Source organism: Chiloscyllium punctatum, chromosome 26, assembly GCF_047496795.1.
Source record: "Chiloscyllium punctatum isolate Juve2018m chromosome 26, sChiPun1.3, whole genome shotgun sequence".
Taxonomy (NCBI): domain Eukaryota; kingdom Metazoa; phylum Chordata; class Chondrichthyes; order Orectolobiformes; family Hemiscylliidae; genus Chiloscyllium; species Chiloscyllium punctatum.
The window spans coordinates 9,769,594-9,794,243 of NC_092764.1; positions in this window are offsets into that span (position 1 = coordinate 9,769,594).

Sequence of the window (24,650 nt, forward strand, 5' to 3'; positions counted from 1 at the left end):
TGATATTTAATCTCTTTTATGTCAGCCAGTGCTCCCTGATTAGATTAGATTAGCAGACCTATCAGGTCCAGCTGGCTGACCTAATTGCAATCACAACACCTACTGTCAATAATCCCTTCATTTGGCTATCCCCTTTCACATCACTCACTATCTGGAGTCTGTCTCCACCTCTCTGCTCACCTCTCAATACTTACAGTCCCCTTGCACCCCCCACCTACAATCCCCACCTCCCACTACCTCATCTTCAGCATTAACGCTAACTTTTTGGAGTAGCTATCAATTCTGATAAAGAGTCATCGGACTCAAAACATTAGCTCTGCTTTCTCCCCACAGGTACTGCCTGACCTGCTGGGTTTTGCCACCAATTTCAGTTGTTTTGCTTTCAGATCTCCACTGTCTGCCATTCTTTGTTTTCTGTTAAAGGAGGGAGGTCAAGCTGGAGAAGAGAGCATCAGAATAAGTGTGAAGGTAGCAGGGGAAGATTTAAAATTACATGTGAGATGGGGAGAGACATTATCCATATTACAGAGGTGGAAATGTCCATAATCAAGTAGACACATGGTTCGAATCTCTGGATGTCAAGACTGTGAATAGTTTAAAAGAAAAGTCATATTGAACTCGAAATATTAATTCTGTTTCTCTCTCCACTGATGCTGTAGGCATGCTGAATTTCTCCAACAATTCCCATTTTTGTTTTAGATTTCTAGCATCCTCAGTATTTTGCCTTTAATTATTGTCTGTGAGACTCCAATTCAGCTGCTGACTGTTGTCTAGGAGAGGCATAATGTTGAACGTGAGGGAATGGAGATTATGAAAGGCATCAAAACCACAGGAAATGATTTCTTGTCAGTAGCATTGGATGCCAGATAGCAATTCAAATGAGAGGCAATGGGAACATTTACAGATTAGTTCATTTATAATTGTCACATGCAGCTATACACAGTGAAAAGTTTTGTTTTACCTGTCATACAGGCAGATCATACCATAAAAAGTGCATTAGGATAACATAGCAGAGTGAGGAATACAATGTGACAGCTGCAGAGAAAGTGCACAGAGAGCAAGATGAACAGAGACGTCCATCCATAAGTCCAATAATAGCGTGGAAGAAGCTGTTGTTGAAACTATTTCAATGTGTATATAAACTTTTATATCTTCTGCCCAATGGAAAAGAGTGGAAAGAGTATAACTGGGGTTGCAGGGGCCTTTGTTTATATTGGTTGCTTCAGGGAAGTGTAGATGGAGTCAACGGACGGAAGATTGGTTTCCGTGATGGATTCGGCTGTGTCACAATTCTCAGCAGCTCCTGTCAGTCTTAGGAATAACAGATGCCATATCAAGCTGTGATGCATCCAGATTTGATACTTTCCATTGCGTATCTATAAAAATTGGTAAGAGTCTTCATTGCTGTGCCAAATTTCCTTAGCCTCCTGAGGAAATAGGAGAAGTAGGTGCTGTAAATATTGATGTGGCCAATGCATTAAAGTTAATCAAAGCAAAGCTTGTAAATGGGACAGTAAAGTATGGGCAGGAACAGATTTTTGAGGGGAGTCAGGAGGTAACAGTGCAGGAGTCGCACTGTTTTAGATTAGATTCCCTAACTAGCTTAGGTCGGATCAGACTATGGCGAACCCAGTCTCCCATCTCACTCTGAACTGACCTTTCAATCCTACATTCTGTTCAGCACTTAAGATCACCTGATAACATTTATTTTTCATGCTTCTGATCATCCCTGTCAAACGTTCAAACATATTTTTGTCACCTCCAGACTTGGACCATTCCAATGGTCCCCTGGTCATTCTCCTGCCATTTGTCCCCCGTGAACATGAGTTCACTCAAAGCTCTGCTGCCTGTGTCCTGACTGGTACCACGGTCTCAGTTACTCATCATATTGGCTCCTGGTCCATCCAACATTTCAGCTTTAATGCTGTCACCCTTCATGGCTTTCTCTTGAACTCAGCAATCTCATCAGCCCTATTATTCTCTGAGGTCTCTGCATCCCTCGAATTCTGCTTTCTTGGATGTCCTTGATTTCCATCAATCTGCCATTGTCAGGCCTGTTTTCAGCTGAAAGGGCTTTATGCTGTGGAATTCCAAGTCTCACCCTACCTCTTTTCTTCCCTCTCCTCCATTCCATTGACCCTTTAGGGCTGCACAGTGGCTCAGTGGTGAGCACTGCTGTCTCACAGCACCAGGGTCCCAGGTTCGATTCCAGCCTCGGGCAAACATCTGCGTGGAGTTTGCAAGTTCTCCCCATGTGGGTTTCCTCCGACGGTCCAAAGATGTGCAGGCCAGGTAAATTGTCCATAGTGTTAGTTGCATTAGTCAGAGGGAAATGAGTCTGGGTGAGTTACTCTTCAGAGGGTCGGTGTGGACTGGTTGTGTCGAAGGGCCTGTTTCCACACTGTAGGGAATCTAATCTAAAACCTAGCACTGTGGTTAATGCTGTGAGGCTGTCTTGGTATCTTTTAATGTTTATCTTTATTTTTCTACTTTACACGAAAAAAGGATTGTAGTGATGAACTTAGTTTTTTTCTATTTTTGCACATAAAATTTTGTACTTGGGTAACTTTGTACCAAAGATGGTGCTGGAAATGGTGACATTGAACACTTTTTACTGTACTCCTGCATCCCTGCACTTGAGTATACATGACAATAAAACCTAAATCTGAACCTAATGGGTCTTTCCATGGTTCAGTCTCAAAGGTTATCTAATAACACTCTGTGAAGTGCCTGAGGATGTGTTTACCTTAAGGGCTCTATATAAATGCAGACTTCTGTACATCTGCTACTTCCATTCTGTGAACATAGCTTCAAAGAGGTCTGCTATTCATACATGAGCACTGTGCACTTTCATTAAAGCCCTCTTTTGCGATAGGGTTTTAGCTGAAAGCTGGATTAATTCAGGCCAGGAGCTGAAAGGTAAAAAGCATCCTCTTGTGTATAATGCAAAACAAAAAGAAAGTCTGGAGAATTTTATCAGTATTTTGGATTTTCATGAAATCCAACCTCCTTTTCAGACTCGCTAAATCTAAATGAACAGTCCTCTTCTTTTTGGGTTGGATTATATTGATAATTCTGCAGACTGCGACTTAGTTCGGAATTATTTCAGTCAATTCTATTCCGATTAGAGAAAGCTTAATATGCACACAATTTATCCATTTGTGAATTAAATAATTACTTTAATTTGAAGGTTTTCAGCTACACCATCCTGCCAGTTATTTTTACCTCACTCTCACTCCCAGTTTCCTAGTTATACCATCCTGAATGGAATACCACATTCTCACAATCACGCACTCGTATCCAGAACACCTCATTAACAGGCTCTGGCATTAGAACTTCTCTTTCGTACAATCAATTCTCATTATGAGGTTATCAATTTTATTACTCTCTGTTACTTCATATGCTCGTTATCAGGGTCTCTTGCACAGTGTCATATATTTATTAGGCACTGAGTATTAACTCAACCTTCTTAGTGTGCATTGGAGGTGTATAACAGATGGACTAACTGAAGGTGCACCAATAATGGGCTGATTCACTTTTGGCCAAGTCCAAACCACACAGAGATTTTTGAGGTAGGTTTCTCCAGGATGGCTGGCAAGTTCTTTCACCCCATCTTACCAGACATGCCTCATTAGCTACCTAACCCACCCCTGTAGGGATTCTTGCATCCAAATTGCAACCCTGTCTTACCATGTGCCATTACCAGAGCACCTCAGCAGATATCCTTCAGGATTCTGGCATTCCTTGCACACTTGCCATTGTTAAAGGGCCACTGTGTATCTAGATCTTTGTCACTCTGCCAGGGTAAGTGTGGGGTAACTCTCCACCACCTCACAGTCACTCTATCACTGCTGCTGCATACACTTCCCCACCAAGCCTCATGCTCTGTCATCCTCGCGATTGTCTGTAAAATTTTGCCCCAACCCACCTCTACACCACTAACCCTGCATAGCCTCTGTGCTGCCTCCTCACTCCTTCAGACAATCTCATCACCTCTCACACACCTACAGCAGCACTAACAAACATCCCTCAGGCTTCCCCTTCTTTCATCTGTTATGGGCCAGACCAACCCCCTCAAAAGATATGTAGAAGTTAGTCTAGACCCTAACCGTTCCTTATTTTAAAGGTAAGTGTAAGGTGTTGCATCCCAGATGCAACTCAATTCGTCAAATTACTTGACACTAAACAAAACACACTTTATTTTTCATTACTGCTAAAATATAGACTAAATAAAAACTAAAAGAGAAAATTTGATTTAACTGCACTCTCTTGGAATGCTGAACAAAATAATATACATATCGCAGATGATACAAAGATTGGTGGGGCTTGCAGGTAGTAAGGAGGATTGTCAGAGGATGCAGCAGGATATAGATCAGTTGGAGGCATAAGTAGAAAAATGGCAGATAGAGCTTAATGTGGAAAAATGTGAGGTGATGCATTTTGGAAGCTCAAGGACAGATGGAAATTACACAGTGAATGGCAGAACCCTTAGGAATATTGATATGCAGAAGGATGTGGGTGTGCAGGTCCACAGATCACTGAAGGTGGCAGCGCAGGGAGATAAGGTGGTAAAAAAGGCTTATGGCATGCTTGACTTAAATGAAAGGGGCATTGAGTGTCAGGTTAGACAAGTTATGCTGCAGTTTTATAGAACTTTAGTTAGGTCACACTTAGAATACTGAGTAACCACACTGCCAGAAGGATGTGGCAGTTTTGGAGAGGGTACTGAAAGGGTTTACCAGGATGTTGCCTGGTATGGGGGATTTTAGCTATAAAGAAAGGTTGGATAAACAGGGTTTGGTTTTACTGGAATGCAGGAGGTTGAGGAACTACCTGATAGAAGTTTATAAGATTGTGAAGGGAATGAATAGATTGGAAAGTATGAGGCATTTTCCCAGGTTGGACAGATCAATTACTAGGGGACACGGGTTCAAGGTGCAAGGGGGATGTTTAAAAGAGATGTGAGGCAAGTTTTTCGTACAAAGGGTGGGGAATGCCTGGAACACATGCCAGTGGAGGTGGTAGAATCAAATACAATAGCAGCTTTGAAGAAGAAACTGGACTAATACATGGATAGTGGGGAATAGAGGGATAGGATCCTATAAGTGAAGATGGTTTTAATATGGAAAGGCAAAATATGTCAGTGCAGGCTTGGTGGGCCAAAGGGCTGTATTGTTCTTTGTTCTAACTAAATGTTTCAATAGAGTAACATGCATAAACATAACCTTGGCAGTAGCAAAATTCAGTAAAATAGATTGTCTCACAGATAATTCTCCAGTTCAGGAAGAAAAAAAACATCAAGAGAAAACTCTGAGACAGTGAGTAGCAGGGAGAGATGTACTGCAGTTTTCAAACCCAGCTTCAAGATGCTAGCAACTGCTACTGAAAAACTAAAACTAAAAATCCTGGTTCTGTAGCAGCTTGAATCTACCCATTCAGGCTGCCTCTATTGTTACAATTTTAAAGAAAAGCCAGGGTCTCACGAACTGTTTACTTCATTGAATTTAAATAGACATCTCCTCACGTCTGTCTTAAAACCTCTCTTAAAATAAAAGGACATCTCTTAAAGCCATAATATCATCACACATTACAGGAGAAGACTACCCGTAACAGGTATGATGGCACAGTGGTTAGCACTGCTGCCTCACAGCGCTAGAGACCCAGGTTCAGTTCATGCCTCAGGTGACTCTCTGTGTGGAGTTTGCACATTCTCCCCGTGACTGCGTGGGTTTCTTCTGGGAGCTCCAGTTTCCTCCCACACTCCAAACATGTGCAGGTTAGGTGAATTGGCCATGCTAAATTGCCCGTAGTGTTAGGTGAAGGGGTAAATGTAGGGGAATGGGTCTGGATGGGTTGCGCTTCAGCGGGTTGATGTGGACTTGTTGGGCCAAAAGGCCTGTTTCCACACTGTAAGTAATCTAATGGTAGAGAGAGGTCGAAGGTGCCCGACGCAGAATGTTCAAATCCTCCAAGGACAGTCAAATATAAAGAGAAGAGATTGGAAATACTCAGCAGGTAGCAAGCAATCTGTAGGGAGATAAATAGGGACAACACTACACATCTATGATAGAGTCATATAGCTGTAGAGGTTTACAGCACAGAAAATGCCTTTTGGCCCCACATTAGTTCGGTTGAAAGGCCAGTAACAAATGTTACCTTGTGCACAGCTGTCCCCCCCCATGTATGGAACATTTCCAACACTTCCTGTTCCTCTTGGGCCCCTTCCTTGCTGTTATTCGATTGCTGAACGGACTACTCAAATTTAAATTTTAATGTTGACCTCACTTTTGTGCACCTTCTGTGCAACAGTAACTCTGTATACCTCACTCTGTTTAATCATCCTATGGCCTGTATGTCATCATATGTTATGATCTGCCTGTACTGCATGCAAAACTAAACTGTTTGCTGTTCTTAGGTATGTGTGGCAACAATATATGAAATATGAAATATATGAAATGAAATCAAATCAAAATAGTCAGACCTCTGGTGATTCCCTTTGCCAGAAACCCAGCACCATCTGCCGAAGATCTGACCCATCAGTCAACAAGAACTTCAAAAGAGACTGTGCTATGAAGAAAAGTGGTACAATTTGTGAAGCAAAATAGATCACATCAACACAATAAAATAAATTCTTCAAAAGAAATTAAGGAATGCTAAACATGATCATTTAAAAGTTAAAATCAGCTTAGCTAACTAGTTAAATCAATGAGGCTTTATTTATACGCATCAGAATGACAGAGACAGACAAAGAGTCGAGAGTGTGGTGCTGGAAAAGCACAGCAGGTCAAGCAACCTCTGAGGAACAGGAAAATTGATGTTTCTGGCAAAAAGCTCTTCCTCAGAAAGCCCAAATGCTCACTGAACTAAATAGTTGGATTTCACTCACACTGATCTTGAGCACACCTTTGATAGCATACAGTCTGAGTTAGCCTCTGTGGAATTCATACAAAAGAGAAGATTGGGAGTGGGTTACCTTTCAGCCAAGAACTTCTTCAGCTGCCTACCTTAGAAACTGGTAAAAACAATGACTGCAGATGCTGAAAATCAAATACTGGATTAGTGGTGCTGGAAGAGCACAGCAGTTCAGGCAGCATCCAACGAGCAGCGAAATCAACGTTTCGGGCAAAAGCCCTTCACTGGGAACATTTCCAGGTCACAAAACTGCCCGAGTCACTGGCGACCTGGAAACAATTCTAACTGAACTGAAAGGTTGGTCTGCAAGCTTTGAGAGGAGTATGGCTGATTTTTTTTTTCACCCTGACATGGAGTTTGTGATCATTATTTTCCTTTGATTTCCGATCTCAAGGCACCCTGAGTAAACGGTGTGTGAGAACTCCAGGAGAAGGTCATGGCCAGAAGCGTGTGCATTATGCACCATGTGTAGTTCTGGTCCCCACACTGTAGGAAGGATGTGATTGCACTGGAGAGGGTGCAGAGGAGATTCCCCGGGATGTTCCCTGGGATGGAGCATTTCAGCAATGGAGAAGAGCTGGATAAGCTTGGGTTGTTTTCTTTGGAGCAGAGAAAGTTGAGATGGAACTGATAGAGGTGGATAAGATTATGAAAGCAGCTTTTCTGCAAATTTGAAGGGTCAGAAACAAGGGGATATAATACTAAAGTCAAAAGCGGGGGTTTAGTGGGCGGCATGGTGGCACTGCTGCCTCACGGCACCAGAGACCTGGGTTCAATTCCCGCCTCAGGTGACCGACTGAGTGGAGTTTGCACATTCTCCCCATGTCTGCGTGGGTGTCCTCTGGGTGCTCTGCTTTCCTCCCACAGTCAAAAAATGTGCAGTTTCGGTGAATAGGCCATGCTAAATTGCCTGTAGTGTTAGGTGAAGGGATAAATGTAGGGGAATGGGTCTGGATGGGCTGCGCTTCGGCGGGTCAGTGTGGTCTTGTTGGGCCGAAGGGCCTGTTTCCACACTGTAAGTAATCTAAACTGATCAAGCAATCTAAATAGAGGGGATTTGAGGAGAATGTTTTCACTCTGATGGTGGTAAGGATTTGGAATGCACTGTCTGAGAGAGTCATTGAGAGAGAAAGCCTTATAACTTTTAAAATGTTGAGCACTTGAAGCATCATAACATTCAAGGCTGTGGTCCTAATGTAGAAGTGGGACTGGTTTAGGTAGTAGCATTTTTGTATGGCTGGGCATGGACTTGATGGGCCAATAGGCCATTACCAGTTAGGGAATTAAGTGCAAGAGTCAGGGTGCCATGTTGCAGCTTTATAAGATGCTAGTTAGACCACATTTAGAATATTTCATTCAATTACGGGGGTCACCACATTACAGGAAGGATACGTAGACTTTAGAGAGGGTGCAGAAGAGGTTTACCAGGATGCTGCCTTGATTGGAGGTTATGAGTTATGAGAAGAGGCTAGAGATATTTGAGTTGTTTTCTCTGGAGTGGCAGAGACCGAGGGAAGACTTGGTTAAAGTCTGCAAAGTTATGACATACGTAAATAGGGTTGACGGTCAGAATCTTGCTCCCAGAGTTGGAATGTCTATAACTGTGGGGCATTAATTTAAGGCGAGAGGGGAAAGTTTGAAGGAGATGTGAGTGGAAAGTCTTTTTTACATAGCGGATGGTAAGGGTCTGGAATGTGCTGCCAAGGATGGTGGTGGAGGCAGATCCAACAGGGACCTTTAGATAAACACATGAATATACAACACAGGAATGCAGGAATATGGACCAAGGGCAGCAGAAGGGCTTAGTTTAGTTTGGCACAACATTGTGGGCTGAAGGGCATGTTCCTGTGCTGTTCTGATCGATGTTCTATGAACTATGTATTTCCATGATCCTATGACTGTGCACATGCGATATCTGACCTCGCCACACTGTACATGTTTAATACTGTAAAAACATGAATGAGACAACATGGGAGTCACAGAGAGCAAAAAGGTATCCTGAGAAAGGCAAACTTCTGAAGGGTGTAATAACATACTTTACTGTAATACTTATGGAAGTATGAACCATAATCATTTTACAACTTTGGTGCATAATATTAACATAAGGTTAAAGTTTCCAGAGTCCCACTCCCTCATCAGAGGGAGACAACTGGTGGTGGTTTAACCTGAGGGTCCCCACGCCTTAGGTGAGGGGAGAGGTTGACAATGAGAGTCCGACGCAGTAACCTCAGCCAGTGCAGCAATTGAACTGATACTAATGGCATCACGCTGGTTCATAAACAAGTTCTCCAGCAAACTGAGCTAACTGACCCCCAATATTACAATGATACATTATCATTAAAAAATTCCACTTTAAAAAGTAGGTTACAGCTTTCTAAATTACTTTGAATGATTTCCTTTCAATTTCTTCCTATTACTTGGAGACCTGTTAATCAACAGTTCTTCAGAAGTTTAAGCTGAATTGTCACAATTTCAGCAGTCTCAGATTGATCAATAATTTTCAATTATGTCTCTCCAGCAAACTGGGCAAAGAGAAGGCATGTGATGTTCCCCTTGACTTGAAGTGGGCTGCTGTTGTCACTCCTGACCCGTAACCAAGCAAATCAGGACAGAGGACTTGTCTCTCTCATACACCAGCTCCATATGTATCAGTATATCATTAAAACCAAGGTGTTTCAGGGAATCACAGGATCCCTATCCTGTGGAAGCAGGCCATTCGGCCTATTGAGTCTGCACTGACCCCACGAAGAGCATCCCTCCCAGACCCACCATTTCCCCGTGGCTAACACACCCAGTCTGCAAATCCCTGGACACTGTAGGTAATTTCCCATGGCCAGTCCACCCTAACCTGCTCATCTTTCGACTGTGGGAGAAAAACCAGAGCACCCAGAGGAAACCCATGCAGACACTTGTGGAGAATGTACAAACCCCACACAGACAATCGCCTGAGGGTGGAACTAAACCTGGGTCCCTGGCACTGTGAGTCAGTAGTGCTAACCACTGAGCCACCGTGCGGTGTTCTGATCTGAATCTCTGGGCTGTTGACGGGCTCTCTGCCTGAGGTGCAGTGGGCTACACCGGCTCAGATTAGACCAGTTGGGAGGATGTCCACTTCCAGGAGCACTTGTTGAGTTAAGACGCTGGCTGTGTTTAAATGTCGAGTGGTTGAGTGCAACTTGTGTACATCTCTGTCTGCCTCTCATAGTGTAAATGGCAGTCCTGTTGTTAAAACAAATGTTGGACATTCAGCAGAAACATTGCCACTTCTCCAACCCCTTCCACCCCCCACCACCACCGACCCCCCCTCCCCACCCCACCTACCCCCCCATTATTAGGCAGAAGTGGAGACTGCAGATGCTGGAAGTCAGAGTGGTGCTGGAAAAGCACAGCAGGTCAGGCAGCATCCGAGGAGCAGGAAAATTGACGCTTCGGGCAAAAGCCCTTCATCAGGAATAAGGGCTTTTACCCAAAACATCAATTTTCCTGCTCCTCAGATGCTGCCTGACCTGCTGTGCTTTTCCAGCACCACTCTAATCTAGTTTCCCCTTATTCTCCACTAACGGCCCCCATCCTTCTCCCCAACCCAGCCATTTTCTCACAAACAGCAATGAAGCCTGGTGTTTTTCACTTGATCCAACCACTTCTCACAAACTTTGGACTGGACCACGCAGCAGTGAATGCACTGTAAAAGTTTACAGTTCACTTCAGTGGTGAGGATAAAAGTGAAGGAGTTGGGACTGTTCTCCTAGGAGAGATGAAGGCTGAGAGGAGAACTGTTTGAATTTTACAACATCCAAAAATCCAAAGATGTGCAGGTTAGGTGAATTGGCCATGCTAAGTTGCCCATAGTGTTCAGGGATGTGTAGGTTTGGTGCATTAGTCAGGGTAGATGTAGAATAATGGGAATGGGTCTGGGTGGGTTACTCTTTGGAGTGTCAGTGTGGACTTGTTGGGTCAAATGGTCTGTTTCCACACTATTGGGATTCTATGATTCTATGATTGTATGAGAGGGCTGGACAGAGTAGATAGGGTGAAGCTGTTTCCTCTTGCAAAAGGAACAGGAATGACAGGGCACAGATGTAAAGTAGTATTCAAGAAGACCAAGGGTGACATGAGAAAACTAAATCTTTCCACACAGCAAGTAGTTAACAGATGGTGTGAGCTGCCTGGAAATCTGGTGGGGAAGGGGGGGAATCAGATTCAGTTGAGGAATTCCTGAGAGCATTGGGTGTTTGTATGGATGGAAAGAAATATGGGGAAAAGGCAGGAGGTGACAGAGCTGGTGCAAGCATGATGGGCTAAATATCCTCCTTCAGCACTGCAATAATTCTGTGAGGAGCATTACTTTGGCCTAAAGTTGACATGTTTTGAGTTTGGGAAAGGCATGTATAGGTCCCAAACTGTGAATTCTTTCACAAAGCTTTAAATACTAACACTTTAACCAAGACTGTGTTATCTGAGTAGTTGTTGGCTGATTGCTGTCCCATGACGTGTGAGGAATGCTACATCAGCCTGAATTCACCGGAAAAATACAGCACAGAAAGAAGCCATTTGGCCCGCATATCTATGCTGGCTCTTTGAAGGGTGTCAGTTGCTGCTCGCCCTCCCACAAGCCACTCTGTGCTGTGATGTGTGATAATAACTCGATCTGAACCTACCTCTCATTCAGCCATAAATCAGCTGTCATAGCAACACTAAGGAGGTGCACTCACACAATACAGTAATAAATTAAACAATCAAAGACAAAGATTCATGCCTGGCCTGGTACCAATCTTGAAATGAATAGCTGAATAAATACTTCACTTATCTGCAGTGTCTTTTGTGTGCATCTGTGCTGTGTTAAAGAGCTGAAAGACAAAGTGAATGTGTACAACAAAGGGAATGATGGAGGTGGGGCTGTGGCTTACAGTAGAGATAGCCCATGTTTGTATGAGTATGGGATGGCCCTGATCCTCAAAACATAGAAACATTGAAGATAGGAACAAAAGCAGTCCACTTGACTCCTCCAACCTGCTCCACTATTCAATAAGACTATGGCTGATCTTTCGGGTTCCATACCCAAATTCCACCTTCCCCTGATATCCCTTGATCCCACAAGAGCTACATCTACTCCCTTCTTGAACACACATAATGTTCTGGCCTCAACCACTTCCTGTGGTAGCAAATCTGACAGACACATCACTCTCGGGCTGAAGAAATTTCTCCTCATCTCAGTCCTAAAAGATTTACCCTTATTCCTAAACTATTAACTCCTGGATCTGGACTCACTCTCTTCCAGTGTTCTATGGAGCAGCAATGAGAGATCGTTTCCACTGGTCTGGGATACAAAAGTATGGAGAAACAACCTCAGGATAAAGGGCTAATCAAATAGGATTGAGAGGAAGAGAATTTGCTTCAAGTAAAGGATTTATGATGCTGTCAGAGTTGGAATTTTGGAAATCACAACAGCCAATGTAAGTACAGCAAGATTCCACAAACCTCAATCTGACAATAATCAGTTAATCTGTTTCAGTGATGGGAGTGGAGGAATGAATATTGAGGAATAAATAAGTAAAGGCAACACCTCCAACAGTGCAGCACTGTCCCAGAACTGGTGCAGCAGCATCAGTATTGCAGGGAATGAATCCACCACCTTGAGTAAAAGATAATCGCTCTGAAGGGGTTAATGTTCATAAGATGTTGGCTTCCCCCAGTGCCTTCAGCAAATTCCAGATCCACAACTACTTCCACCTAGAAGGACAAGGGCAGCAGATACAAGGGAGCACAACCACTTGTATCAAACAAAGCACACACCATCATGATTTGGAAATGTATCACCGTTCTTTCAGTGTCGCTGGGCGAAAATCCTAGCACTCCTTCCTCGACAGCATTGCATGTGACCTACAGTAAAGACGTGATTTGGAGATCCAGTGTTGGACTGGGGTGTACAAAGTTAAAAATCACACAACACCAGGTTATAGTCCAACAGGTTTAATTGGAAGCACTAGCTTTCGGAGCGTCACTCCTTGATCAGGTGGTTGTGGCCACCACAAGTGGTTCCAAAGCTAGTGCTTCCAATTAAACCTATTGGACTATAACCTGGTGTTGTATGATTTTTAACTTTGTACAGTAAAGACAGCAGAATTCCAGGTGAATACACTGCGGATGCTGGAAATCTGATACAAAAGCCAAAAATGCTGAAAAGATCATTCTGTTTCTCACTCCACTGATGCTACCAGATCTACGGAGTTTCTCCAGCATTAGTCCAAGGAGACAGCTCATAACCACTACTGCAAGGACAACTAGGAATGGACTATAAATACTGCCTGAATCAACAATGTTCACATCCTATGAATGAATAAAAATAAGTGTCTTACTGATGTCATACACAATCAACTGTGTGTGCAGAAAAATAATTGATTCTTAAGTAGTTTTTGGTTAAATCCAAATTGTACTGGGGTTTTTTTGGAAGGTATCTTTTACCGTGAGGCTAAGCAAGCCATTTTTTGGCATCTTTTACCAAACTTGCTGCTACACTGGGCCTCAAGAAGACACTTCTTCATCCAGAGGTTTGCAAACCGATGGAATTCCCCGCCCAGTGAAGCAGTTGATGCTACTTCAGTAAACGGTTTTAAAGCTAAGATAGATTTTTTTTGAACAATAAAGGAATTAAGAGTTACAGTGAGAGGGCGGGTAAGTGGAACTGAGGTCATGAACTGAGTCCATCAACCATGATCCTGTTGAATGGTGGAGCAGGCTCGAGGGGCCAGATGACCCACTCCTGCTCCTGGTTCTTATGTTCCTGTGTTCTTATATTCAAATGTAATTCCAGCCCCATCTTGCCATGTGCCATTCCTGGAACAAATTGCCACTATCTGACAAAATGCCAGCACCATGTGTGTTTGTGCCATCATTTACAAGTTGCTGCAGCTCCAGATAAGCACTGGCTTTCCAAAAATGCCCCGCTCGGCCAAGGGCAGAGATATTCTCCAACTGGGACTTTGGCTTGGCTACTCTTGTCCACGACCCCCTCGTGAGACTGACACAGTAAGATGCTGTCTTGGCTGAAGACTGAGGACCAGCAAGACAGGTTGCCCATTTGTGTGACATGTGACTGTGCTAATTGGCCCAGCAATTGGCACGGGTGCTATGAGAATGTAGTTTGGTGGTGAGTGAGTGCACTCTGAGAGTTTGATCCACTAACCTATTTAATCTATTTAAGCTGGGATTTCCCATCCCCTGCAATCTGACCCTGTCCCCCTCGCCTGGCATTGGACCTGCCCGCTAAGTACACCAGCTCCTATTCACCTGGTCCCCAAATCACCTTGCACCTTGGCCCTCTGTCATTGTGGAAATTTTCTCCACATTGCACCCTATACTCAGCACCTATTACCTAGCCACATCCTACCTACCTGATACTTACCTACCTGCCTTCTTACCTCTTACACATGTGGCACCTACCATACATGGTCCCTTACCCACCTATCCACCTGGTACCAGCCCCTCCTTGCAGCCTAAATTCACATTTGTATGGCATACTCACCCTTTCAAATGAGCTTCTGGATTCGTGGTGCTGGAAGAGCACAGCAGTTCAGGCAGCATCCGATGCTGCCTGAAATGCTGTGCTCTTCCAGCACCACTAATCCAGAATCTTATTTCCAGCATCTGCAGAGATTGTTTTTACCTTTCAAATGAGCTGTCAAAGTGGCTCTCTGTGCAACTGGACCTTTAAGTCACAGAATACAACAAATGACCACTGTGTGAAAGGGGGAATGGTTTGCCTTAACCTGATTGTTATCTGCTATAAGGTACCTATCAAAACCAAAGCACCCCTCTTCCTTTCTGAAGGAGCCCTGTTGGGAATATCCGGTCGGAAGTGAGGAATCCTTTTGTTTAGTAAAAAAGGAGTGGAGCAGAAATCGGAAAATCGAGATTACTGTTTCTAGCCCAACATTTGGATGTAACAGCCATTCGTGGCTGTGACTGGGAAGACAGGGAAATTGACAGGTTTGTATTAGAAGGTGCAATGTGTTTTCTGCCAGGGTTTCAAATCCTTGGCATGATTGACGACCAGAGTCTGGCTCTAACCTCCATCCTGTCTGCTTCATCGCCTTCCTTCAAAACTTCAATGGTGTGCTATTGCATTGTCTTGTTATCTTCTGCCAACTTGATGCTGCATTACAAAGTACTTTCGACCCATGATTCATTTGGGATTGGAACAACATGGAAACTGGAGCAAAACTCAATTTACTTAAGATCCTTTCAGCTTTTGGAAATAGGAAATCTCAGTCTTGTTGGTCTGGACATTACTCTTTAAGGTTGAAAAAGGGTGAGAAGTTAGGGTTCCAACTGACTGCACCACACTCACTCTTTCCACAGAATAATTTTGCAGATTCCTGTACATATTACACTGTGAACTGGATGGATAAAATAAACCCGAATGCAGAAAATTCCCTCACAGAACTTTAATGTTTGTTATTTACAGCTCAGAAAAAAAACCAGTTGAATTATGGAGGGTTCCTTTGTCTTCCAGGAGAGTTTGGAGTTAGTTGTCAGCATAGAATGTAATCACAGCACAAGTGGCCATGGGGTAGGGAGAGGGTCTATAACTCACAGATCACACCAGTACAACCCTGAAAAAAATTCATTGCATCTTCTTTCCGCTTCAACAATTGCATAATGTCTCTATGAATAAATCTTTGTGCTATTCTTAGCATCCTGCTGAGCAGCGATACACATTCAGGAGGATGCATACACATGATTGCACAGATGATTGAGGGAACGATAGTGCCGTAGTCATAATGTCACCAGACTAGTAATCCAGAGACCCGGGCTAATACTCCTGGGAGTATCTCACCATGGCAGCTGGTGGCATTCAAAATCAATTGACAATCCTGAAGTTTAGTCTCAATACCAGACCTTAAGATGCAGGAACAGAAGTTGACCATTCGGTCCATTGAATCTGTTCTGCCATTCACTGAGACTGTGTCTGAACTGATAATCCTCACGTCCACTTTCCTGCCTTTTCCCTATAACACTAAGCTCCCTTACTGATTTAGGGTCTGTCCCTCTCAACTTTAATTATATAGAGAAAGACCTGATATTCCTAGTAAGATGACATTAGAATACAATGTTCTAGTTGGAGCTGCTCTGCTCCACCCAGTCTTTTCCTTCTTGTTCTTTTCACCTCCTTCCCTTCACTCCCTTCTTTCAGAGACCAAGCACCAACTTCCGAAACAGGATCAGCAGTCACGGGAGACACCAACAGCTAGTGCAGGGACACCACTGACCAGTGGCTAGAGTAGGGACACCAGTGACCAGGGGCTGGAGCAGAGATACCACTGACCAGGGGCTGGAGTAGGGACATCAGTGACCAGGGGCTAGAGTAGAGATGCCACTGACCAGGGGCTGGAGTAGGGACAGCAGTGACCAGGGGCTGGAGTAGAGATACCACTGACCAGGGGCTGGAGTAGGGACAGCAGTGACCAGGGGCTGGAGTAGAGATGCCACTGACCAGGGGCTGGAGTAGGGACAGCAGTGACCAGGGACTGGAGTAGAGATGCCACTGACCAGCGGCTGGAGTAGAGATACCACTGACCAGGGCTGGAGTAGGGACACCAGTGACCAGGGGCTGGATTAGGGACACCAGTGACCATGGGTTGGAGTAGGGAAACCAGTGACCAGCGGCTGGAGTAGAGATACCACTGACCAGGGGCTGGAGTAGGGACAGCAGTGACCACAGACTGGAGTAGGGGCAGCAGTGACCAGGGGCTGGAGTAGGGACAGCAGTGACCAGGGGCTGGAGTAGGGACAGCAGTGACCAGGGGCTGGAGTAAGGGCAGCAGTGACCACGGGCTGGAGTAGGGACACCACTGACCAGGGGCTGGAGTAGGGACAACAGTGACCAGGGGCTGGAGTAGGGACAGCAGTGACCAGGAGCTGGAGTAGGGACAGCAGTGACCAGGAGCTGGAGTAGGGACAGCCACTCTCAGACAACAACTCACCAGAAGGAAGGACCCGATACCCAGCATGAGCAAAACCAATGTAGTGTACAAAATCCCATGCAAGGACTGCACAAAACACTACATAGGGCAAACAGGAAGACAGCTAACGATCCGCATCCATGAACACCAACTAGCCACGAAACGACACGACCAGCTATCCTTAGTAGCCACACACGCAGATGACATGCAACATGAATTCAACTGGGACAGCACTACTATTATAGGATAAAATCTTCTAGGAGAAAGTGAGGACTGCAGATGCTGGAGATCAGAGCTGAAAATGTGTTGCTGGAAAAGCGCAGCAGGTCAGGCAGCATCCAAGGAGCAGGAGATTCGATGTTTCGGGCATGAGCCCTTCTTCAGGAATCAGGACTCCTGAAGAAGGGCTCATGCCCGAAACGTCAATTCTCCTGCTCCTTGGTTGCTGCCTGACCTGCTGCGCTTTTCCAGCAACACATTTTCAGCTATTATAGGACACGCCAAACAGAGAACAGCCAGGGAATTCCTAGAGGCATGGCACTCATCCACAGATTCAATCAATAAGCCCATCGATCTGGACCAAATATACCGACCACGCCAAGGGACAGCTGGAACTGACAACCGGAAGTGGCAGAGACAAACCACTACAAATGCCGGAGGAAAGATCACAGAAGCGCTTCACAGGAGGCTCCCAAGCACTGAGGATGTCACCTAGACAGGAGACGAAACATCTGCAACACAAATTCCCAGCTTGGCGAACAGAACCACAACAACTCGATGTGAGTCTCAATCAGTTTTTGCATCAATCTTCAATAAGTTTTCTTTAGAATAAATCTTTAATTTTATGTTTATTAAAGAAATAAGTTGATGGAGCCTTTCAGTCTCGGTCTAATTTTGAGAAAGGATATGATTGTCCATCCCTGGAACTAGGTAAAACAATTACAGTTGTGTTTTAACATGTGGAGTATTATGACTAGAGTGATAATCACTGCTCACTCCTCCCATCTCATTCATAATAAAAGATTATTTAGTTTGTTGCTTGGGAAGGCTGAGAGGGAGAGGTCAAATGATAACTATAATGTTTCATGTGTGAGTCAGTGTCCATGTCGAAGGGTTCTTCTGTCATATTTTGATCTATTTCAATTCAGCATGACATTTAAGTGAATGGAAACAACTGAAACATGCCCCCAGGCCTTCCCTGAATGCAGACATACCTTATTATTCATTAAATGTGAATCGAGCCTGCTAGAGGTGCTTAGAAATGAATATAAAAAGCTTCTCTCCATCACTTTATTGAAACTCTTTGAGAGTAATAAGTCATTTTAGTTCTAAGCACTTTGAAGCTCCCTAGCTTTATTAACACAACATCTTTTCATCATTTCAGAGAAGGAACATACATTTCACCCTCTGCAAAGCCGTGAGAACTTGTGCCAATTAAAGCATACAGGGAGCTTGCTTTTAATAAGCTCCACTGATAGTATCTGACCTTGCTGAATCCATATTACACTCTAGCTCAAATATTATGACATGCTAAACTAACAACAGCTACAGGACTCAATGATCACTCAAAACCCCTTTCATAAAGAACAGTCTTTTATCTATCTTCACCAATTTCGAACCTGAGCCCAAGTGCTGTCAACATGAAAATTCCCAACACGTGCTTTTTATTCAATTAAATATTGATCTAGGATTTTCAGTCAGAGAGCAATTAATCTCTATCACTCATTTGTTCCCCCTTCTGGAAGGGGTTTGAGTCTGTCACCAAATCAGGAGGTTCATTAACCTAATGTTAGCAAGGCAGGTAAATAATCATATGTGTTGCTTGATTGATTGATTTATTATTGGCATATGTATGGAGATACAATGAAAAGTGTTATTTTTCATGCTAATTTTCACACACACAGCAAACTGGGAAGTTAAAAAAATATTTTTTTCACTTTTAATTAAAGTTTTCAAATAGCACAATGACTACTTATGATTGGATTGAGGTGTAAACTGAAAGGAATATCAAGTTGCCATGGTCTGACTGAACCATAGAACTTAGAGAGAGCCGATGGTTGGTGGTTTAACCTGAGGGTTCACCTTGTCTCAGGTGAGGGGAGAGATTTAGAAGGAGAGTCCTTCATGGTAATCTCAGTCAGTGTAAGAATTGAACTGACGCAGTTGGCATTGCAAATCAGCCTCCAGCCAACTGAGCTAACCAACTCCCTTAAAATGAATATAAACACATGCTAAAAGTGTTAATTTAAAAATATGTCTTTTTGACTGTTATGGAGAAACTTGACATTTGACTTGTCTAAAGGGGTGCACTCATAACGAAGGCAGGCGGAGAAAATATCAACAGCAAATCCTTCCATAATGATGGCCGGCTTAAAGAGTGGGAGGAATTCCCTGTCAGTCACAGTGATGAACAATTCCAGCACCACACTTTTCGACTCTGATCTCCAGTGTGGGCAGTCCTCACTTTCTCCTGGTTCATGTCAAACTGCACAGTGCCACAGCAGCTCATACCAGGTAGTAGGTGGGAAATCACTAGGACCTGTTGGCTGAACAAGCAGTGTGGATCAGATTGATGGCAAGTGCAGAAGTTTAAATCTCTGCTCCAGCCAGGGGGTGGATTCAGGAACTCCCTCCCCATGTTGGTGATGGTGGTGATATATGTCAGACCACCCGAGGGCATAGATGAAGAAGTACATGCATTCAGGTCAGGTTGTGTTCATAAATAGTCATAAATGTTACAGTTAAAAATACAGTTACAGCCTAGTCTGTATACCACTTGTTTTGACAGTGAGGTCAATGGTGTAAAACATGAAGTTCTGATCAGTTCAAGGATTTCCTTTTGAAGGGAGCTCTGCAGCGCTCCCTCAGGGGAGGTGCAGAATCATTGACAAAGACACTGCATTTCTGTGTTACACTGTGCTTATGTGGTCTCCAGTAGCTCCTGTCAATATTGGTGGAGTACTGATGGAGAACATTGATAGGCTTGCATCATTCCCATTGCAAAATCTGGGCTATTCTATTGTTCAGAGCATTTCTCTACTGAATGCAATGTACGAGCTCAGTTTGTTACCTCTGAGGTCAGAGTTGAAGTTATTTTCACATCACATGCTGTATTACTCAAAGGATCTGATTTGTAATTCCTTTCAGCTTTCTTACATGAAGTAAAACCAAATATATCAGATGCTCCAATGTATTTTTGGTCAGCCAGGTTTCTGACATTACCAGAAACCCATCACTGTATTTAAAAGTATTGAAAACAACGGAAGAAAGCAGAGTAATGAATATGCAATATTGATTAAAAGGTGAATACATAGAGAAATATTTCCATTCACAACTTTGGATGCTATTACCCCATGATACATAAGAAATAGGAGCTGGGGTAGATTTTTTTTAGATTACTTACAGTGCGGAAACAGGCTCTTCGGCCCAACAAGTCCACACCGACCCTCCGAAGAGCAACCCACCCAGAGCCATTCCCCTACATTTACCGCTGCACCTAACATTACAGACAATTTAGAATGGCCAATTCACCTGGCCTGCAGGAGGAAACCGGAGCACCCGGAGGAAACCCACGCAGACACGGGGAGAATGTGCAAACTCCACACAGACAGTTGCCTGAGGCAGGAATTGAACCCGGGTCTCTGGCGCTGTGAGGCAGCAGTGCTAATCACTGTGCCACCATGTTGCCCTCCTGCTCCTCGGTTGCTGCCTGACCTGCTGTGCTTTTCCAGCACCACTCTAATCTTGACCCTGATCTCTATTCAGCCTCTCAGGCCTGGAGACCATTCTATACCAACATGGCCGAACTGTTCCATGCCTCAACTGCTCTCTCATGCTAATTCCTCATTGCCCTCAACTACCCACTATTTCAAATATTTACTTACCTCCGCTTTAAATACTTTCATTGATGTAGCCTCCACAGCTCTCTGGGTCAGAGAATTCCAAACATTCACTACCCTCTGGGAAATGGGGATTCCTTCACATCTCAGTTTTAAATAAGTGTCCCCTTATTCTATAACCATATCCTCTAATTTGAGATTCCCACACTAGTGGAAACATTCTCCCTGTCAAGCCTGATTGGAAGATAGAAAGGTAGGAAGTGGAATAGGCCATTCAGCCCCTTGAGCCTTTTCTGGAAGTCTTCTATGATTCACATGGAGAAGCAACTCCCTGTGGGGCTCAGGAATGTAGGCGTCTTGCCACCCGACCACATTGCTCAACTGGTTTCTATTGTGTACCATCCATTGTAAAGGTGCAGTGAAACAAATCTTCACATGACCACTACTGGCACCATTCTGTAATGTCATGGTCATGTCTGACAAACACATCTGGGATCGATTCACGGCGATCAATCTTTCTTATAACTTGAGTTACTGATACCAAGTCAGGAAGGATAACTCACTGGAAATCTTTAACAAAAGTAGACTCAGTCCTGATAAACAGAATGAGTTTATCACATATTAATTAACATAAATGGAAACTGAATGTGATTGAGAACTTCATTCTTGCAGACAGACCTTATAGTCACCTGTCTGTTCCATACACCATCTTACTGTCATGCTCACGTTTCTGTTTGTTACAACACGGGGTAAACCCTCCTGCTTAATTTAAAACCAGCAACATAGAAAAGATTTACCCTGTGCAGTAATCTGTAAACATTTGAGTGACGAAGAACTATGTTATGTATAAATTAACAACTTTATTTCTTAAAGTATAACAGAGAATAATTAACGAACCACTATTTACAATTTCTTTCTCCAAACTATCTTTTACCTTCCCTTCTATAATATGAGTCTGATAGAACTCCCAATGAAGATTTACAAAACACCATTTCTTATCTCAAAACCAGGCAGATGTAGGTTCTTGTCTACAGATATTTCTGTTTTCATTTCTCCTTGTTAGGTATTTCTGTGTCACAGATTACTAATCAAAAAGGTTCTTTTAAGAGAGATATTTTTTCAAGCAGTCTATTACATGCTAGGACTTGGCGGTTCTCCTCTCAACTGTTCAATTTTCAACAGTCTTATATCACTAAAGCATTGGATTGTGTCATTGGCTTTTAAGATTGTCAACATACTCAATTCATACTGGATTGGAAACTGGTATTTTTATCGGGGTATAATTTAAACTAATTGTTCGAATTTGAATTTGTTTTTGTCTCTAGGCAACGAGCTAATTGAGTTGTTCGATTGAGTGTTACATTGTTACTTTATTGATAACACTTGGTGCTGAGTCCTGTAGTTCTGCTGATTTTAACTTCCTTAAAGTACACCCACATCTTCATAACATATGCGGAGCCTGTTGCAATGCTCCAGTGAAACTCAGCACAAGCTGGAGGTATTGATCCTCATTTTCCACTTAAGCAATTTACAGCTTTTAAGATTCAATACTGAGTTCAATATTTTCAGAACAAAAACACAGTCCTCCATTTTGATAACATTCGCTAGCCCCCATCCACTACCTCATCCTGACATTCTCATTCCTGGTGTCTTGTGTCCAGGGCTTTGCTTTCAATAGAGCTGACTTATTCAGACTGATCATTAAAAACAACACTTTATCCACATTAGTCTTTTTGCTACCATTAGCAATCTGTTTGTAGTTTATTCTGGGCACTCTTACCATCCATTCTAATCAGAGAGATCAGAGGCTAGGAAACTTGTAGTGGATAACTCAACTCTTGACTCCCCAAAGCCTGTCCATTATTGACAAGGTACAAGTCAGAAGTGTGATGGAATGCTCCTGATTTTTTTTGATGGGTGCAGCTCTAACAACACTCAAAAGTTTGACACCATCCAAGACAAAACAACCCACTTCATTGGCACCACATCCACAAGCATCCAGTTCCTCCACCACCAATGCTCAGTAGCAGCAGTGTGTACTATCTACAAGATGCACTACAGATCCTTAGACAGCACCTTCCAAACCCATGACCACTTCCACCTAGAAGGACAAGAGCAACAGGTACATGGGAACACCGGTTCCTGACTTGGAAATACATCACCTTTCTTTCACTGTCGCTTGGTCAAACTCCTGGAATTCTCTCCCTCAGGGCATTATGGATCAACCTACAGCACCAATGCAATAAGGCAGCTTATGACTATCTTCTCAAGGGCAATTAGGGATGGGCAATAAATGCTAGTAGACTGGCAAAGCCCAAGCCTCTTAAGTGAATTAAAAGTATATATTTTTTAACCCGCTTCAATTCCAAAGAAGAGTCATATTAAACTCAAAGTGTAAACTCTATTCTCTCTCTCTCTCCACAGATGCTCCCAGATCTGCTGTGTTTATACACCACTTTCTCCAATTCAGGATACCATCTTGGAAATTCTTTCCAAGCCCCCACAGTAATTGAGCAATGAATCATGAGCCTTAGTACATGCCAGGGCCAATCGCAGTCAGCTACATGCTCTTTTTGTAAGTCACAATGTTTTCTCATTGCAGAAACCTGTTCAGCTCATTTTCGTTTCAAGCTGAGTGAGAAGTCAGTCATTGTTCACACTGAAAATTTATTCAAGACAACTGTACCACTGAATCTAACTGAACTAGACCAGCTACGTAAATATTGTGGCTACCAGAATCTAATGATGGCCATGACTCCATTGTTGATTGTCAGGAAAAACACATCTGGTTCACTGATGTCCTTTAGGGGAGGAAAATACCATCCTTACCTAGTCTGGTCTGCATGTGACTCCAGACCCACAGCAATGGCCGATGCAGTGACTCAGTGGTTAGCACTGCTGCCTCACAGCACCAGGAGCTTAGGTTTAATTCCAGACTCAAGTGACTGTCTGTGTTGCGTTTGCACACCACCCTTGTGTCTCTGAATGCTACATCTAACAATCCAAAGATGTGCATTTTGGAAAAGCAAATCAGAGCAGGATTTAGACACTTAATGGTCAGGTCCTGGAGAGCGTTGCTGAACAAAGAGACCTTGGAGTGCAGGTTCATTTTACCTTGAAAGTAGACTCACAGACAGATAGGATAGTGAAGAAGGCATTTGGTATGCTTCCCTTCATTAATCAGAGCGTTGAGTAGAGGCATTGGAAGGTTATGCTGCGGCTACACAAGAAATTGGTTAGGCCACTTTTGGAATATTGCGTGCAATTCTGGTCTCCCTCCTTTTGGAAGGATGTTATGAAACATGAAATGGTTCAGAAAATATTTACAAGCATGTGGCCAGTGTTGGAGTGTTTGACATATAGGGAGAGATTGAATAGGCTGGGGCTGTTTTCCCTGGAGTTTTGGAGGCTGAGGGGTGACTTAATAGAGGTTGACAAAATCATGAGGGGCATGGATAGGGTTACCAGACAAAATCTTTTCTTTGGGGTGGGGGAGTCCAGAACTAGAGGGAATATAGGTTTAGGGTGAGAGAGGAAAGATATAAAAGTGACCTAAGAGGCAACTTTTTCATACTGAGGATGGTGTGTGTATGGAATGAGCTGCCAGAGGATGTGGGGGAGTCTGGTACAATTACATCATTTGAAAGGCATCTGGATGGGTATATGGTTAGGAAAGGTTTAGAGGGATATGGGCCAAGTGCTGGCAAATGGGACTAGATTAGGTTAGAATATCTGGTCGGCATGGGCGAGTTGGACCGAAAGGTCTGTTTTTGTGCTGTACATCTCTATGACTCTATGACACTGTGTGCAGGTTATGTGAATTAGCCAAGCTAAATTGCCCATAGTGTTCAGGAATGTGTGGGTTAGGAGCATTAATCGGGAAAAATATAGAGCAGTTGGGTAGGAGAATGAGCCAGGCTGGGATAGTCTTCAGAGG